This window comes from Triticum urartu, chromosome 2 (assembly GCF_003073215.2).
Source record: "Triticum urartu cultivar G1812 chromosome 2, Tu2.1, whole genome shotgun sequence".
Taxonomy (NCBI): domain Eukaryota; kingdom Viridiplantae; phylum Streptophyta; class Magnoliopsida; order Poales; family Poaceae; genus Triticum; species Triticum urartu.
The window spans coordinates 407348527-407364662 of NC_053023.1; positions in this window are offsets into that span (position 1 = coordinate 407348527).

A 16136-nucleotide genomic window follows, 5' to 3' on the forward strand; every position below is an offset into this window, starting at 1 on the left:
GTTACTCTGTTCTTTTGAACTTAATACTCTAGATGCATGCTGGATAGCGGTCGATGTGTGGAGTAATAGTAGTAGATGCAGAATCGTTTCGGTTTACTTGTCGCAGACGTGATGCCTATATACATGATCATGCCTAGATATTCTCATAACTATGCGCTTTTCTATCAATTGCTCGACAGTAATTTGTTCACCCACCGTAGAATTTGCTATCTTGAGAGAAGCCACTAGTGAAACCTATGGCCCCGGGTCTATCTTCCATCATATTATTTTCCAATGTACCTGCTATTTCCATAGTTGTTTATTTTGCAATCTTTATTTTCCAATCTATACAATAAAAATACCAAAAATATTTATCTTATTATCTCTATCAGATCTCACTTTCATAAGTGACCGTGAAGGGATTGACAATCCCTTTACCGCGTTGGTTGCAAGGTTCTTGTTTGTTTGCGCAGGTACTAGGGACTTGAGTGTTACCTCCTACTGGATTGATACCTTGGTTCTCGAAACTGAGGGAAATACTTACGCTACTTTGCTGCATCACCCTTTCCTCTTCAAGGGAAAACCAACACAAGCTCAAGAGGTAGCAAGAAGGACTTCTGGCGCTGTTGCCGGGGAGGTTTATACCAATTCAAGTCAGGATTTGATCTCCTGCCAACGTGCGGATTTTTGGCGCCGTTGCTGGGGAGATCTACGCACAAGTCAAGACATACCAAGTACCCATCACAAACTCTTATCCCTCGCATTACATTATTCGCCATTTGCCTCTCATTTTCCTCTCCCCCACTTCTAAAATGATTTTCGAAAACCTTTGCCTTTTCTTCACCTTCTTACCCTATGTATCTTTGTTTGTGTTTCCTTGTGCCTTCTATTTGCTTGCACCTTTGCTTGCTAAAAACCTATTGATACGAATCCACTTAAAGTGTTCTACTTGGATCATCTTCGATCCTTATGAACTCGTGCTGAAACCCCAACTAGCCTAGTTGATGGGAAATCTTTAGATGAGCATGCTCATTTTGTGCGTCACCGTTTGTCTGAAAAAGAGAGACTCTTATGAGATCAAATAAATAGATTGTTGTGTTATGCTTGGAATCTTTGTGATATTTATGATTTTACTTGTTGCTCTAAGAACCCTACAAAACACCTCCCCTACCTGCAAAGGGTGTTTATAGTTACTACGATATCGAACAAATTGAAAAATTTGTTGCTTTTAAGGGTTCTTATGAAGTTGCTTCATTGATTGAAAAGTATGATATTACTCTCTACGAATCTGAAAATTTTGACATACTTAAATATTGCTATGAAAATTATGCTCGTAATGTCTTTGTCAAAGAATTTATTGAAAGAATGATTGTTGCTTTGGAAGAAAATAATGATATGCATGAATCTATAGATAATTATGATTCCAATGATTTGATTGAAATATCCCTTGATGAACATGATGTTGTCTATTCTTGTGGCCATGATGACAATATTTATGAAGATGAATTTGCTATAGTTCCTTATGTTAAACATGAGATCATTGCTATTGCACCCATACTTGATAGTTCCTTTGATGAAAAGCATGATTGCAATGATGTTATTATATATTCTCTTAATGTCAATTGTGTTAATAATATGCAAAATCTCAAGCTTGGGGATGCTAGTTTTGCTATGACTACTATTTGTTGCAATGATCAAGATTGGGGTGATTCTTTTTATAATCTTGAAAATTTATTTAAGCCCCATGATGAATATGAGATTGATAATAATGTTTGCAATAATATTGAAAGTGGGTTTGGAAGAGTGTCAACTTTAGATCCCACATATATGGAGAATGTTCAATCTTATGAAATTTGTGATGAAAGTGGGTTTGGAGAGGTCATGACTTTAGTTAATGTTAATTCCACTATTTTGGAAGAGAGTCAACTTTGTATGCATGTGGATCGGGTTGACAATATTTTATGTGATAGCTATTTTTTTGAATTTTCTTATGATCCCCCATGAAATTATTATGAGAGAGGAAAATATGACTGTAGGAAATTTTCATGTTACTAAAGTACCTCTCATTATGTTGAGATTGCTATTGTTTCTTTCTGTTTCCTTGCACATGCTAGTTTTTTCTTACTATGATAATTTGTTTGCTTATAAAATGCCTATGCATGGGAAGTATGTTAGACTTAGATGTGTTTGTCACGTGTTTCATGATGCTCTGTTTGTGCTTCAATTCTTGTCTTTCATGTGAGCATCATTGAAATTTTCAATGCCTAGCTAGGGGCGTTAAACGATAGCGTTTGTTGGGAGGCAACCCAATTTTATTTTTGTTTCTTGTTTTTTGTTCCTGTTTAGTAATAAATAATTCATCTAGCTTATGTTTAGATGTGGTTTTATGTTTTTAATTGTGCCAAGTAGAACCTTTGGGAAGACTTGGGGGAAGTCTTTGCGATCTTGCTGTAAAAAACAGAAAGTTTAGCGCTCACGAGATTTGCTGCCAATTTTTACTGGAGAGTGCGATTAGGTTTATTATTTTTGCAGATGATTAATAGACAAATTCCTCACGTCCACCAATTTATTTCAGAATTTTTGGGGTTACAGAAGTATTCGAAACCAACAGATTACTACAGACTGTTATATTTTTGACAGATTCTATTTTTGTGTGTTGTTTGCTTATTTTGATGAATCTGTGGCTAGTATCGGGGGGTATGAACCATAGAGAAGTTGGAATACAGTAGGTTTGACACCTATATAAATAAATAATGAGTTCATTACAGTACCTTGAAGTGGTGGTTTGTTTTCTTATATTAACGGAGCTCATGAGATTTTCTGTTGAGTTTTGTGTTGTGAAGTTTCCATGTTTTGGGTAAAGATTTGATGGATTTTGGAATAAGGAGTGGCAAGAGCCTAATCTTGGGGATGCCCAAGACACCCCCACAGTAAAATTCAAGGACAACCATAAGCCTAATCTTGGGGATGCCCCGGAAGGCATCCCCTCTTTCGTCTTCGTCCATCGGTAACTTTACTTGATGCTATATTTTTATTCACCACATGATATGTGTTTTGCTTGGAGCGTCTTGTATGATTTGAGTCTTTAATTTTTAGTTTAACACAATCATACTTTCTGTACACACCTTTTGGAGATACACACATGAATCGGAATTTATTAGAATACTATATGTGCTTCACTTATATCTTTTGAGCTAGATAATTTTGCTCTAGTGCTTCACTTATATCTTTAAGAGCACGGTGGTGGTTTTATTTTATAGAAATTATTGGTCTCTCATGCTTCACTTATATTATTTTGAGAGTCTTTTAGAACAGCATGGTAATTTTCTTTGGCTATAAAATTAGTCCTAATATGATAGGCATCCAAGATGGGTATAATAAAAACTTTCATAAAAAGTGCATTGAATACTATGAGAAGTTTGATACTTGATGATTATTTTGAGATATGAAGATGGTGGTATTAGAGTCATGCTAGTTGAGTAGTTGTGAATTTGAGAAATACTTGTTCTAAAGTTTGTGATTCCCGTAGCATGCACGTATGGTGAACCGTTATGTGATGAAGTCGGAGTATGATTTATTTATAGATTGTCTTCCTTATGAGTGGCGGTCGGGGACGAGCGATGGTCTTTTCCTACCAATCTATCCCCCTAGGAGCATGCACGTAGTACTTTGTTTCGATAACTAATAGATTTTTGCAATAAGTATGTGAGTTCTTTATGACTAATGTTGAGTCCATGGATTATACGCACTCTCACCCTTCCACCATTTCTAGCCTCTCTAGTACCGCGCAACTTTCGCCGGTACCATAAACCCACCATATACCTTCCTCAAAACAGCCACCATACCTACCAATTATGGAATTTCCATAGCCATTCCGAGATATATTGCCATGCAACTTTCCACCATTCCATTTGTTATGACACACTTCATCATTGTCATATTGCTTTGCATGATCATGTAGTTGACATCGTATTTGTGGCAAAGCTGCCATTCTTAATTGTTTCATACATGTCACTCTTGATTCATTGCACATCCCGATACACCGCCGGAGGCATTTACATAGAGTCATATTTTGTTCTAAGTATCGAGTTGTAAGTAAATAAAAGTGTGATGATCATCATTATTAGAGCATTGTCCCATGTGAGGAAAGGATGATGTGGACTATGATTCCCCCACAAGTTGGGATGAGACTCTGGACGAAAAGAAAAAAAAAGAAAAAAAAGAGGCCATAAAAAAAGAGAGAAGAAGGCCCAAATAAAAAATGAGAGAAAAAGAGAGAAGGGACAATGTTACTATCCTTTTACCACACTTGTGCTTCAAAGTAGCACCATGATCTTCATGATAGAGTCTCCTATGTTGTCACTTTCATATACTAGTGGGAATTTTACATTATAGAACTTGGCTTGTATATTCCAATGATGGGCTTCCTCAAAATGCCCTAGGTCTTCGCGAGCAAGCGGATTGGATGCACACCAACTTAGTTTCTTTTGTTGAGCTTTCATACACTTATAGCTCTAGTGCATCTGTTGCATGACAATCCCTACTCACTCACATTGATATCTATTGATGGCCATCTCCATAGCCCGTTGATACGCCTAGTTGATGTGAGACTATCTTCTCCTTTTTGTCTTCTCCACAACCACCATTCTATTCCACATATAGTGCTATATCCATGGCTCACGCTCATGTATTGCGTGAAGATTGAAAAAGTTTGAGAACATCAAAAGTATGAAACAGTTGCTTGGCTTGTCATCGGGGTTGTGCATGATTAAATACTTTGTGTGATGAAGATAGAGAATAGCCAGACTATATGATTTTGTAGGGATAACTTTCTTTGGCCATGTTATTTTGAGAAGACATGATTGCTTTGTTAGTATGCTTGAAGTATTATTATTTTTATGTCAATATTAAACTTTTGTCTTGAATCTTTCGGATCTGAACATTCATGCCACAATAAAGAAAATTACATTGAGAATTATCCTAGGTAGCATTCCACATCAAAAATTCTGTTTATCATTTACCTACTCGAGGACGAGTAGGAATTAAGCTTGGGGATGCTTGATACGTCTCCAACGTATCAATAATTTTTTATTGTTCCATGCTATTATATTATCTGTTTTGGATGTTTAATGGTCTTTAATATACCTTTTTATATTATTTTTGGGACTAAACAATTAACCCAGAGCCCATGCCACATTCTGGTTTTTTCTTATTTAGATTATCGCAAAATGAATGGATCAAATGATTCCAATTGACCTGAAACTTCACAGAACTTATTTTTGGACCAGAAGAAGCCCAGAGTATCGGAGTGTGGACCAGAGAGTCCCGGGCCGCCGCCCCCCTGCCTCGTGGACAGCCCGGAGTCCACCGACGTACTTCTTCCTCCCATATATACCCATATACCCTAAAAACTGGGGACACAATAGATCGGGAGTTCCGCCGCCAGAAGCCTCCGTAGCCACCGAAAACCAATCTAGACCCGTTCCGGCACCCTGCCGGAGGGGGGAATCCTCTCCGGTGGCCATCTTCATCATCCCGGTGCTCTCCATGACGAGGAGGGAGTAGTTCTCCCTCGGGGCTGAGGGTATGTACCAGTAGCTATGTGTTTGATCTCTCTCTCTCGTGTTCTTGAGGTGAGTACGATCTTGATGTATCGCGAGCTTTGCTATTATAGTTGGATCTTATGATGTTTCTCCCCCTCTACTCTCTTGTAATGGATTGAGTTTTCCCTTTGAAGTTATCTTATCGGATTGAGTCTTTAAGGATTTGAGAACACTTGATGTATGTCTTGCGTGGGATACCCGTGGTGACAATGGGGTATTCTATTGATCCACTTGATGTATGTTTTGGTGATCAACTTGCGGGTTCCGCCCATGAACCTATGCATAGGGGTTGGCACACGTTTTCGTCTTGACTCTCCGGTAGAATCTTTGGGGCACTCTTTGAAGTACTTTGTGTTGGTTGAATAGATGAATCTGAGATTGTGTGATGCATATCGTATAATCATACCCACGAGATACTTGAGGTGACATTGGAGTATCTAGGTGACATTAGGGTTTTGGTTGATTTGTGTCTTAAGGTGTTATTCTAGTACGAACTCTATGATAGATTGAACGGAAAGAATAGCTTCTGTTATTTTACTACGGACTCTTGAATAGATCGATCAGAAAGGATAACTTTGAGGTGGTTTCGTACCCTACCATAATCTCTTCGTTTGTTCTCCGCTATTAGTGACTTTGGAGTGACTCTTTGTTGCATGTTGAGGGATAGTTATGATCCAATTATGTTATTATTGTTGAGAGAACTTGCACTAGTGAAAGTATGAACCCTAGGCCTTGTTTCCTAGCATTGCAATACCTGTGCTCACTTTTATCATTAGTTACCTTGCTGTTTTTATATTTCAGATTACAAAAACCTATCTACCTATCCATATTGCAATACCGTTTACGCTCACTTTTACATCATCTAGTTACCTTGCTGTTTTTATATTTTCAGATTACAATATATCTACATCCATATTGCACTTGTATCACCATCTCTTCGCCGAACTAGTGCACCTATACAATTTACCATTGTATTGGGTGTGTTGGGGACACAAGAGACTCTTTGTTATTTGGTTGCAGGGTTGCTTGAGAGAGACCATCTTCATCCTACGCCTCCTACGGATTGATAAACCTTAGGTCATCCACTTGAGGGAAATTTGCTACTGTCCTACAAACCTCTGCACTTGGAGGCCCAACAACGTCTACAAGAAGAAGGTTGTGTAGTAGACATCAATCAGCCACCGTCTCCCAACGGCAGGACAGATCGTCCCTACTCCGGAACCCCACGAGAGGGTTGTTTTCCTCCCTCATTTTGTCCGCGGGCTGGGGTTTCCCCTCCACCCATTCGTTCGCGGCATCATGTATTACTATGGGATCGATTTTCATGATCTATCCCCCAATTTCTTCCTCAACATCTCGACGTTCATCGCCGTGTGCGAGGCCTTTCTCCGCATCTCGCCACACTCCGGCTTATGGCTGAAGATCTTTAATGTGAAGCCCAAGGTAGTGGGCGGTGAGCACGCCGAGTGCGGAGGCGCCATGGTGAGCAAGATGCCCAACGTCACATGGCCAACAGGTACTTTCAATGATTCCGTCAAAGGGTGGCAGCAGCAGTGGTTTTACATCATTGAGCCGCGTGGCACGAAATGGGCCGCTGCTCCTGAATTCCGATCCGAAGCCCCCTTGCGGCTTACGTCCTGGCCCAAGAAGGGCCTGGATTGGTCTTCGTCCGACGAGCTTTCGACACTCCAGACGCGCGTCAAGAATATGGAACACAAGAATATCAAACTTGTCAATGTAGTCCAGGTGATGTTAGTTCGCCGGATCCTTCCTTGTCAACACCGGGCTTGCAATTTATGGGAATTCGACCCGGCCAAGCATCAGACCCTGCGAGAGCTCTTTGGCTCCTCACACAAAGATATCTGGAAGGTGCTTTTTAAGTCCGGCAAATCATGGCCGGACTCAGCCGAGGACCGCGGGTACCACCTGTCCCGCCCCGCAAGTTCGGTAAGCCATTATAAGTTTTATTCACATAACCCAAGGGAAACGCTTAATGTGTTTTCCACAACTCTCCTAGGGCTGGACGAAGAAGGCGGGGCGGATCTACTGTCCGGCCCCGCTACCTGAAGAACCGGCCGGCCCGCTTCTAACGAAGATGCTGGTCCCGGCGCCCTACAAGGCGCCGAAGAAGAAGGCCGAGAGAGGGGCCAAGAAGACCAGGGGCGGCCTCCGTCATCGTGGCGCCTCGGACACGATATCCGAAGACTCCAATGCCCGTTCTTCCTCCGAAGAGGACGACGAGGAGGAGGAAGACGAATCCCCGACGGGGGGAAGAAAGAAAAGGACAACCTCCACATCGTTGGAGGCCGAGTTGCCTAAGAAGGGAAAAACTCCTCTTCCAGAGGAGTCCACCACCGCTGATAGCAGCCCGAAGTGGGATCCCAGGGCTCAGCCCCTGGTGAACTTGTGAGTATATAAAATCCGAACACGTTCATGCGTCCAGACTCATCATGGCACAATATTTTAATCTGGGCCATACTTTTTGCAGTCCGGCGAGGTCCCGCGCGGAGCAATCCTCGTCGGAGGATTTGCTAGACTCGGATACTATGGAGAGCGGGACACCCCCGAAGGCCCCTTCCTCCAAACATGTGAATGACACCGAGGCTTTGTCCCAGGAGGACCCATGCCAAGGAGGGGGGGGGATTGCCAAGGTGGCGCCAGGAGGTTAAACTTCAGGGGCCGGACACATGGGAGAGAAGGCTCCCATGGCGTCATCGATGGGAGCCATCTTGAATTCGGCCCCCAGCCGGACGCAATTCCAGAGACCAATATGGTTCCACAGTCAGGCAGGCGGCCTCCCTCGGCTAGAGGGGGTGTACCTGTTCCACCGGCAACCTCTATCCAACCAAAGGTGCTGGATACTTTATTGGCGGCGCTTCCATCGTTGATGAACACCGTGCCCTTATGTGTGCGGTGATTGAGAAGATTCAGTCTGCGGAGAGTGGACTGAATGAAGCCTGTATTAGCCTTATAAGAGGCTTTGAGGTATGTTTTATGAGGTTTCGAAGAGTGTCACAGTATAGATGGTAGCCCCTGATACACTGTTCGGTGAGAGAAAGAACCGGACAGAGGATCAAATCTATGTTCGCAGGAGACTCACTTGATGACATTTACCTCTCTTCTTTTATAAACAGGCGTCTGTAGCGACTGCTGCCTCTCATACTACGGAGGTCTCTGGACTAAATCAAAGTCTGGAGCGGGCCACAAAAGAATTGGGCCAGTTGAAAAGGCAGTTGGAGGATAAACAAGGTATGCACAAACCATGCTCACATTTAGTGCGAACGAATTTAAAATATGTTTTATGATCTGCGCCAGGGGCGATGACCGAAGTCGAGGCTCTTAAGAAGGCTGCTGCCGAGGCCGAGAGAAAGGCAGCCGCAGAGCGGGCTCTTCATGAGAAGCACGAGGCCAGGGTTATTGAAGCTGAGCAAGAGCTTCAAGAGGCCGTGAGAAGATGCGAGGCCTTGGAGCAGAGTCTAACGGAGAAAGAATCCGAACTTACCAAGGCTCATCAGGCCGCATGCGATGCCCAGGGGGAAACCCAAGGTGCCTTGTAGGAGATCCAAGAGGCGAGGGAGATCGCGGCGGGTAAGGCTTGTTCCATGTATGGCAAGTGTTTGGGGAGAAAATCATGTTTCTAATCTTGAGTTCGAATTTCTCCAGGGGTATTTACGGAGCTGCCACACAACATATCTGATGTCGCACAATTCTATCGAGCCGAAGAAAGGAACACTGCGGATAAGCTCTTCTGGTCACAGTATCTGGCAGCGAATTGCCTAGTGCCTTTTGCCAATCAACTGAAACAGCTGATCGAACTGCATAAGGCGGCGGAGCTAGCCATGAAGGATTTGATTATCCGGCTATGGCCCGCTGAGCCGATTCCAAGCAGCTACTTCGGGCTCGTGAAGCGGCTTGCGAGTGCCTGCCCTCGACTTGACGTCGTCAAGCGGTCAGTCTGTATAGAGGGTGCGCGAATGGCCTTCGCCCGCGCAAAGGTGCACTGGGGGAAGATGGATGCTGAAGAGCTGGTGACCGAGGGACCGACGGAGGGAAAGGAGCACCGCAAGCCTGAGTTATATTATGAAAGTGTCCTGAAAGGATCCTACCTTGCGGCAAAGCAATGCACCAAGGACATTATATTTCCATGAATACAATCATGTTGTCCTTTGTAATGTTGAACAAGGTCATTTCTATTATTTATTGCCTGTTATATGAAAGTTTATCCTCTTGTGCGGCCGTTTTATATATTAATCCTGAGAGTTGGCCAGTCGTCGGCTTCTGCCCCCATGTAGGAAGTACGGGGGTGTTCGGGATAAACCTGATCACTCTTTATCCCAGTTTTGGGTCCTTCGAAGGAGGTGTTCAGCACAACGAACCAGGCAATCGGACTATAGGGCTTTATCACTCTCACTTAGCCATAGGAGCTTTAGAAAAGGAAGGTAGGCGCAGCCCCTGGTGTTCGGAAGACCGCACGAGGGGCTCTATAAGCACCTGATCGGAAGAAAATCCGACCCATCGCATGCTGCATTGGTTATGGCATTATGCGGGAGGAATCCTTAAAGATTTTACAACCTCTTGAACAGGTGACCAGCTCTCGCCGTATCATGACAGTCAGTTTTCGGCTTTCTCTACTGAGGTGCTCGTCCGGAAGAACCGGGACACAATCGCAGTAGTTCTCCCTGTGCCGCCTTAGCCGATATAGCGGAACGTAAGGCGGCAAAACATGGGAGCCGGGCAAACCCAACATTTGACCCAAGACATGATTCGGAGCTGATGCATATAATGCTATAAGTTCGGGGTGCCGAACTACCATGAAGGTGTTCGGACTTTATTGCCGTATTATGGGTAAAACGAAGCCCCCTGTCATATTTAAAGCATATCGCGGTGTACAGATGCCATTTGACAAAAGAATTTCAATAAGAGATAACGGCAGATAAGCGTCATATAAATCCACATGTTGTATTTGAATAATACATCGGCATGTATGAGTACATGTAAAGTAATAAAAAGAGAAAGTGACTGCGGAACATACTGAGACCACGCGGGAAGAAGCTGTGTGCGGATCCGGAGTGCAGTCGGATGGTCATCGAGGGGAATATCTAAGGGTTCCCTTGCGCGTTCGAGCTGTTTCCATATCGCCGGTCCTTGCCTGGGCAAAAATGAATCTATAAAGAAAATGCAAGATGTGTTTGTGTGCCGCAGAGCGGTTGAGCCGCAGTATGTGGCCTGTCCTGGCTTTCGCCGGAGTGTTTAATTGAGCTCTGGACGAGCCGGGCTAACCTGCCGCGAAGTAGTTCAGAGTCCTTTGGCGGTGTCCGGGAGCTTGGCCATCGGCTCGAGGTCCGATTGAAGGGTGCCACTCATTGCTTCTGCTGTTAAAGCAACGGTATACTTTTTGGTACCGAGGGGGAGTTCGGCCTTGCCATTAACCGTGATGACGCCGTGCGGACCGGGCATCTTGAGCTTACGGTAGGCATAATGTGGCACCGCATTGAATCAAACGAACGCGATTCGTCCGAGCAGTGCCTGATAATCACTGCGAAAGGGGACGATGTCGAAGATTAACTCTTCGGCACGGTAATTGCCTGGTGATCTGAAGACTACCTCAAGGGCGATGGAGCCTGTACAGCTGGCCTCCACACCTGGTATAATACCTTTAAAGGTGGCTTTAGTGGGCTTGATCATTGAATGATCGATGCCCATCTTGCGCACTGTGTCCTGGTAAAGCAGGTTTAGACTGCTGCCTCCGTCCATAAAGACTCATGTGAGGTGGAACCCGTCAATTATTGGGTCGAGGACTAGTGCGGCTGAATTGCCCTGATTGGTATTAACCGGACGATCCGTGCGGTTGAAGGTGATCGGCCCTAGTTTATATTGTGGGGCGACTGGTTCCGTTAAGTCAACATCCCTAAGGCTGCGCATCCGGTCCGGGTTGGGAGTGTGGGTGGCATTTACCATGTTCACTGTTTGGATTCGCGGGGGAAATTTCTTTTGCCCTCCTATATTCGATGATCTGGGCTCCTCGTCGCCATCATCGCTTTGAGACCCCTTCTCCTTGTTTTCGGCACCTGACCTGTCGGCTTGTTTGAAGACCCAGCATTCTCTGTTGGTATGATTGGCTGATGTTCCTGGGGTGCCATGAATTTGGCATGGACGATCGAGTATGCGGTCCAGACTGGATGGGCTCGAATTGTCATTTTTGAATGGCCTTTTCCGCTGACCGGACTTAGAGCCACTAAATCCGGCATTGACTGCCGTATCTTCAGCGTTACCACCGTTTTTGCGACGCTTGTGTTTGTTGCGTCGGGGTTTGCCGTTGCTATCTCTGGCCTCTGATGTGCCAGGATTGCTTGTTGTGTTGTTGCTACGGGCCAACCAGCTATCCCCCCCCCCGCGCAAAAGCGGGTCATGAGTGTCGTGAGGGCTGCCATAGATTTTGGCTTCTCTTGGCCAAGATGTCAGGCAAGCCACTTGTCACAGATGTTATGTTTAAAGGCCGCTAGGGCTTCGGCATCCGGACAATTGACAATTTGGTTCTTTTTAGTTAGGAACCGAGTCCAGAATTTCCTGGCTGACTCTCCGGGCTGTTGGGCTATGTGACTTAAATCATTAGCATCCGGTGGTCGCACATAAGTGCCCTGGAAGTTGTCCAGGAATGCGTCTGCCAGGTTCTCCCAACTTCCGATGGAGTTTGCCGGCAAGCTATTCAGCCAATGCCGAGCCGACCCTTTGAGTTTTAGTGGGAGATACTTGATGGCGTGTAGATCATCCCCGCGGGCCATGTGAATGTGGAGGAAGAAATCCTCTATCCATACCGCGGGGTCTGTAGTACCATCATATGATTCAATGTTCACGTGTTTAAACCCTTATGGGAATTCATGGTCCATTACTTCATCAGTGAAGCATAGAGGGTGTGCGGCGCCTCTATGCCGGGCTACATCGCGACGTAGTTCAAATAAGTCTTGTCTGCTGTATTCGGCCCGGCCAGATTTGCTTTTAGTATATCCGGCGTGACGGTCGCCGTCACGCGTTCGGGCGCGCCCCCGTGATCCGTAGATCGATCTTGTATGTCCTGCTTTGTTTTCTAATAGGTCTTGCAGGTCCTGCGTGTAGCCCCGGTCCTTGGTGTTTTTGTTTGACTGGTGACGGGGTGCAGGCTGGACTTCGGGCTGATGTGCCGCTTTGTCTCGGCCACGAGGTGGCCGGTCAGCCGCACCATACGCTGGTAGTGTAGGCTTTAATGCTTCCTCCTCGAGTTGGGGTAGCAACCTGCGCTTTGGGTAACTTTTGGTTGGGCGCTCGAGTTCGTATTCCTCGGCTCCCAGGACCTCGGTCCATCTATCCGCTAGCAGATCTTGATCAGCTTGAAGCTGCTGCTGCCTTTTCTTCAACCTTTTTGCTGTGGCTATAAGCCGACGCTTGAAGCGCTCCTGCTCGACGGGATCCTCAGGCACGATGAATTCTTCGTCGCCGAGGCTCACCTCGTCTTCGGAGAGGGGCATGTAATTGTCATCCTCTGATTCTCCGTCTGTCGCCTGTTCCTTAGGCTGGCTTGCCCATCCTCCCGCTCGAAGCCTGGCTGGAGGGGATTGTCTTCGTCTTCGGCACTATCCGCAGTGTTATTGTCTCTTGTGTCGGTATCGCTGCTTTTGCTATGGCGGGGCTTAGAGCGGCGTCGATGACGCCGGTGCTTAGATTGCTTCTCGAGGGGATTATCCTTCATTGCCTTATTGCCATCGCTTTCTTTGGGGGTGTCCACCATATATATATATATATATATATATATATAATATATATATATATATCATATGATGAGGTGGCTGTCCAGCGCCCTGTGGGCGGTGGTTCCTGTTCTTCTCTTGCATCGTTGTCCATACCGTCGATGTCTTTGGAGCCGAAATCAAGCATGTCGGTTAAGTCGTCGACAGTGGCTATTAAGTGGGTGGTGGGTGGGGAACGAATTTCGTCGTCCGCTTCCCACTCAAGCCGGACATAGTTCGGCCAAGGGTCTCCTAACAAGGAGAGAGACCTCAATGAATTTAGCACGTCGCCCAAGGGTGAGTGTTGAAGGATATCCGCGAAGGTAAACTCCATGATCGGTGGCCAATCAGATTCGATAGGCACGGACGCAAGCGGTTTGGAGCCTGTGGCCGGGGACGCATCCAAGGGTCCGATGACACAGGTCTCATAGGAAGTGAAGTCGGTATTCGGCTCTATCGCCACTGAGTGTGCGGCCTCTGTGGCGGGGTCCATCCACCCGTCCTTGGATGGCACGATTTGCTCCGGATTGAGGGCCGGAGTAGCCGCGGGTGTGATTTCCCGAACACCGTCCGACGGCAGGGCTAAGTCATGCTCGTCGTGACTATGCGACGCACCTAACATGGGCTCAAATTCGTTGAAGACCAAGTCTCCGTGGATGTCGGTAGTGTAGTTCAAGCTTTCAAATATGACCTGATGGCCAGGGGCGTAGCTATCGATCTGCTCTAGATGGCCAAGCGAGTTGGCCCGCAGTATGAAGCCGCCGAATATGAAGATCTGTCCGGGGAGAAAAACCTCACCCTGGATCGCATCGTAGCCGATGATCGAAGGAGCCATCAAGCCTTTATTGTGACGACATAGTGGAACTCTCAATGAAAGCACCAATGTCGGTGTCAAAACCGGCGGATCTCGGGTAGGGGGTCCCGAACTATGCGTATAAGGCCGATGGTAACAGGAGGCGGGGGACACAATGTTTGCCCAGGTTCGGGCCCTCTCGATGGAGGTAATACCCTACTTCCTGCTTGATTGATCTTGATGATATGAGTATTACAAGAGTTGATCTACCACGACATCGTAGAGGCTAAACCCTAGAAGCTAGCCTATGATTCTGATTATGGTTGTCCTACGGACTAAACCCTCTAGTTTATATAGACACCGGAGGGGGCTAGGGTTACACAGAGTCGGTTACAGAGAAGGAGATATACATATCCGAATCGCCAAGCTTGCCTTCCACGCAAAGGAGAGTCCCAGCCGGACACGGGATGAAGCCTTCAATCTTGTATCTTCATGGTCCAACAGTCCAGCCAAAGTATATAGTCCGGCTGTCCAAGGACCCCTTAATCCAGGAATCCCTCCGTGGCCCTGCCAGGGCCTTCCGGCCCGGTGCCCGGCTAGTCCATGGCGCGGCGCGGCCTTCCACAGCTGGGTGAGCTCAAGACCGACCGGGTCCGCCCCAAATCCGACCGGCGGGTGCGCAAATCAGGTGGACATGGTTGGGTAGCTCGGGGGCGCCGAGGGGAAGGGGCTGGGCGAGCGCGCGTCCTAGCTGCACAACTATAATGGCAGCGGCGGCGGCGAGGAAAGAGTGGGGAAGAATGAAGAAGAGTGGAGGGTGTGGGCCGGAGGGAGGGAGGGGCGGATAGAACTAGGCGCCCCTGTGCTACCGAGGGGCGGGCCAGGGGAGGACACACATAGACGGACCGCGCGTCCGCGTGCTATCCGTTTCACCCCAAAAGCGGCGCAAACTTGGCCGGGGATGTTGGGGAACGTAGTAATTTCAAAATTTTCCTACGCACACACAAGATCATGGTGATGCATAGCAACGTAATGGGAGAGTGTCATCCACGTACCCTCGTAGACCGTTACGCGGAAGCGTTATAACAACGCGGTTGATGTAGTCGTACATTTTCACGATCGACCAATCTTCAGTACCGAACGTACGACACCTCCGCGTTCAGCACACGTTCAGCTCAGTGACGTCCCGCGAACTCACGATCCAATAGAGATCAAGGGAGAGTTTCGTCAGCACGACGGCGTGGTGATGATGTTGATGAAGCTACCGATGCAGGGCTTCACCTAAGCACCGCTACGATATAACCGAGGTGGATTATGGTGGAGGGGGGCACCGCACACGGCTAAGAGATCAACAGATCAATTGTTGTCTCTTTGGGGTGCCCTTGCCCCCGTATATAAAGGGGAGGAGGAGGAGACGGCCGACCAAGGGAGAGGCGCGCCCAAGGGGGGCAATCCTACTCCAGGTAGGTTTGCCCCTCCCTTTCCTATTCCAAGAAGGAGAAGGGGGAAGGAGGAGGTGGAGAGAAGGAAGGAGAGGGGGGCCGCCGCCCCTTCCCCTTGTCCAATTCGGATTGGGGCAAGGGGGGCCGTGCGCCACCTCTTGGCTGCCCTCTCTCTTCTCCACTAAGGCCCATAAGGGCCAATAGCTTCCTGGGGGGTTCCGGTAACCCCCGGTACTCCGGTATATGTCCGAAACCTCCCGGAACCCTTCCGGTGTCCGAACATAGTCATCCAATATATCGATCTTTACGTCTCGACCATTTCGAGACTCCTCGTCATGTCCGTGATCATATCCGGGACTCCGAACTACCTTCGGTACATCAAAACACAAAAACTCATAATACCGATCATCACAGAACTTTAAGCGTGCGGCCCTACGGGTTCGAGAACTATGTAGACATGACCGAGACATGTCTCCGGTTAATAACCAATAGTGGAACCTGGATGCTCATATTGGTTCCTACATATTCTACGAAGATCTTTATCGGTCAAACCGCATAA